This window comes from Rosa chinensis, chromosome 6 (assembly GCF_002994745.2).
Source record: "Rosa chinensis cultivar Old Blush chromosome 6, RchiOBHm-V2, whole genome shotgun sequence".
Lineage (NCBI taxonomy): Eukaryota > Viridiplantae > Streptophyta > Magnoliopsida > Rosales > Rosaceae > Rosa > Rosa chinensis.
In genome coordinates, this window is record NC_037093.1 from 21187385 (window position 1) to 21191447 (window position 4063).

Genomic DNA, 4063 nt, shown 5'->3' on the forward strand with positions numbered 1-4063 from the left:
TAAATCCAGTAAAGCATGATCAAACCTCTGTGCACCTATGGTGCATGGAATCGTGAAGCGTCCGGGATCCTTAAGTTTAGGTGGAAGCTTTCTTTGAAGAACAGCTGAGACTTCTTCACTAAGGGCCACTATCTCATTCCCATTGAACTTTTTCTTTTTGGTGCATAGCTCCTTAAGGAATTTGGCATACTGAGGTACTTGCTTGATGGCATCCAGAAGAGGGATGTTCACTTGGACTTTACGGAAAGTTTCCAAGAGATCCTTCTCTTCTTGTTCTTTCTTAGAGCTCATGAACCTGCGAGGAAAAGGAATACATGAAGTAACCAACTTAGGAGGAGTAGGATCTTTTACCTTTGGAGGGGAAAAAACATGAACATTCTGATCAGCCCCCGTGAGATCGATCGTTTTTTCACCAGCGATGATTTTCTTTTCCTCCCTTGTATTTCTTTGCTCCTCCTTCTCTTCTTGATCTTTCTTGGATGTTCTTTGGTGCCCAGAGACTTCTTCCAATTGTCTACCACTCCTTAAAGTGATTGAATTGAGCTCAGCTATGCTCCCATCCTTAGGATTTTGAATGGTTGTGCTAGGGAGGGTGCCAGGAGGTCTACTTTGCATCACCGTTGCAAGTTACCCAACTTGCCTTTCCAAGTTCTTGATAGCTTGTCCATGTTGCTGAGCTAAGGCATCTTGCTTTTGAAACTGAATCTCAGTCCTTTGGATGAAAGCTGCGGTGTCCTTTTGGAAAGATGCGGTGTCCTTTTGGAAAGATGCGGTGTTCAGAGTCATCTCCTTCACTAGTTCTTCCAAGGACTTGCTTGAGGATTGTTGAGGAGGAGTTTGTTGATAGACTTGCTGCCTAGCCCCTTGTTGGAATCCAGGTGGTCCATTGTAGACGCCTTGAGTAGGTCGAACCACGTTGTCATTACCGCCCCAACGGAAGTTTGGGTGATCCTTCCATCCTGGATTGTACGTGTTCGAGTAAGGGTCATATTTGGGCCTTTGTTGCCCCATGTAATTCACCTGTTCATCAGACATAGCAGACATAGGACATCTATCAGTAGTATGATCAGAATAGGAACAAATAGAGCATACCTGAGGTGTTGCCTTAATGCCATTGCCTAAGGCATTCATTAACATGTCAATCTTTCTTTCCACAGCAACCATTTGGTTCCTTGAATCGACTTCATACACTCCTCGTCCTCTTGTACGTTTATCCCTTGTGTAGAATTGTCTGTTGTTGTCGGCCAAATCATCAATCAGATTATATGCTTCTTGACCGGTTTTATTCATGAAAGTCCCTCCACATGCAGAATCAACGCTGCCCCTATTAGCTATGTCCAATCCATCATAGAAAAATTGGACAATGTCATTCAGACTGAAGTTGTGATGGGGACACTTCCTCTGCAACTCCTGAAATTCCTCCCATGCCTCATATAGTGTATCTCCATCCTTTTGAGTGAAGTTTTGAATCTCCCTCCTTAGTCGTTTTGTCAGTTGAGCGGGGAAATATTGTTTCAAAAACTTCTTAACCATTTCATCCCAAGTTGTGATTATACCTGCAGGTAACGAGTACAACCAACGTTTTGCATCATCTTTTAAGGAAAAGGGAAATAGAAGTAACCTGAGTCCTTCTGGTTGGATGTTCTGAATGGTTTGCAGCTTGCAAATATCTAAGAATTCTCTAATGTGAACATTAGGATCCTCAGATGGTATGCCAGAGTACTTAGGCAACGAGTTAAGGAGCTGCACAGGAATGGAGAAGGCTTGATTGCCAGGTGGTGTGTAAGCTATGCATGAGGGGGATTCCGAAGCTGTCGGAACAAAAGCATCCTTCAATGCCATGTCGAGTCTTGGGGGTTCCTCTTCGTCCTCGTGAATTGAATGCGCAGGTGAGTTTGGTGGTGTGTTCTCCTCCTCCTCCCCTTGTGAGGAAGTAGAACCCACCGTTGTGTCGTCAATTGGCAAACTAGTTCCCTTCGTTTGCTTCCTATTCGACTTGCAAGTGCGTTCTATCTCTGAATCCAAGGGGGTAAGATTGCCTTGAGCAGTTTTACGAGTAAGCATACACCTGAAAACACAAACAAAGAAACACTAAGTAAGAAACTAAAACAGAAATCAAATTAAACAAACTAGTAGAAGCAATTAGAATAAAAGTAATCCCCGGCGACACGGCGCCAAAAATTGATAGCTAAATTTAAAGCTATTGATTTTCCTTATTCTCCTGCAAATATGTCAATTGTAATATAGGGAAATAAGGGTCTCCCGCAAAGGATTAAGTTAAACTAAAAGCTTCAACAAAAGTCACAAAACGTGACTGCAGTTCCTACTGAACAACAGTCGAAAAACAAACTAAAATCCTAACCAAAACAACCCAGAAAAATATGAAAATTTACAGAGACGTACTAGACACACAAGGTGTCCAGTACACAAAAATTGGGAATTTTTGGAGTTTGTTTACTATGAGAATAAAATACGTCAAAACAGAGAACAGAAAGAAAAACGAAACTGGAACAGATTTGAGATTGGTTGATATCAAGATGATGAAACTAGCTAGGAAGGAAGTATCCACCTCCAACAATCACACACAACACACTTTGTCCAATTTACTACCAATTAACTTAGTTGAAGACACTCAGATTGGCTCGGTACGCTTGAACACAACCTATTACTCTTTCTTACTTTGTACGCTAGGAAGGAAGTGCTCTACACCTAGACTATTCCCAAGCAATGCAACCTAAAGGTACGCTTATTAGATTAAACATGCAGAGATCATTAAGTTTGAAAAGAGTTTGAGTAATCACTAGGCATCGCAATTAACTTAGAGCCTTGCTAAACCTAGGGTTTTGTTTACTTGCTAGTGAAAACTACCAATTACTTCTCTAGACAATTTGAGGAATCCAGCTATTGATCCAGGCATATAACAATCAAAGTATTAGAACCCTAGCATGCATACTAAGTATGCCTCCAAAGCACACAAACATAGAATTCATCAATGAGAAATCGGTAAACAAAACCTCAACTTTATTAATTGGAAAACAAATTGAATGTCAAAGCATGTTATGGATCATGTCTAGGGGTTTCAACTGCCCCCTAACTACTGGAAATTTAGTTACACATAATGGAATCAAAAACACAAAATAATGAAAAAGGGAGGAAGAAGAAGAGCCCCAGCTGCTGCAGATTGATCTCCTTTTATATGCTTAAAGGTTAGGAAATCCAAAACCTAAAAGAATTTAGGGTTCACGTGCTTAGGTGGAGTTTTCCTATTGGCGTTTGAGCTTGATGACTCATTCCAACCATTCACATCATGCCATTTGTCCATCATAAGTCGGAATATGAAGCAGAAACTCGTTCTCGGGCTTCTTGGTTTGATTTGGGCTTCGAAACATAAATTCCCGTCCAACCTCAGATTCACGCGCAGCCTGACCTTCTTGTACCAAATCGGCCATAACTTCCTTTAGAAAAATGATATTGATGAGCCGTAAAAATATTTGGAAACTAGACATCCAAGGCTTTCCACCAATATAAAGATCATTCTCTGGATCGTTCTGAGCTGGTCTCAGTGCTCTGTCGAAGTTAACTGATCTGCACAGGCAGATTTCCCGATTTTACTTTTCAATCCCTCTTTTACTTCTTTTCTTCTTCTTTACTCCAAGACACCTATAAAACAAATAAACAAAGTAAATAACTAGAAAATACACTAAACTAACAAAGAAAGTATGGAGATTAACGCTATTAATATCGCATAAATATGCTCTTATCATAGCTGTCCAATCTTGTCAAGATTGCATAATATCAATTAACAGAGAAGAAATATATGCTTTACCACTCAATTTGACTAAGAAGAGAACTTATATTATTGCATTTTCTTTATGGGGTAGACAAAATCAAATTCCCACATATATATATATATATATATATATATATAAATGAATTTGAATCACACACAATTGGAGACAATAAGCAAATTATTAGTGAAAGAGCTTACAAGATCAGTTGTTTGGAAACACAAGCAAAAGTTAGAACGTAATCAGTAGAGGGCATGGCACCAAAAACCTTCTAG

At 39.9% G+C, this 4063-nt stretch overlaps 1 non-coding gene across 1 annotated transcript; it reads left to right on the top strand.

Annotated features, from left to right (window-relative positions):
• The first annotated feature begins 1378 nt into the window (after nt 1-1378).
• Nucleotides 1379-1485, top strand: LOC112174986. Its single transcript, XR_002926286.1, has one exon. It is a non-coding gene; the product is annotated as a small nucleolar RNA R71 (small nucleolar RNA).
• The last annotated feature ends 2578 nt before the right edge of the window (nt 1486-4063 follow it).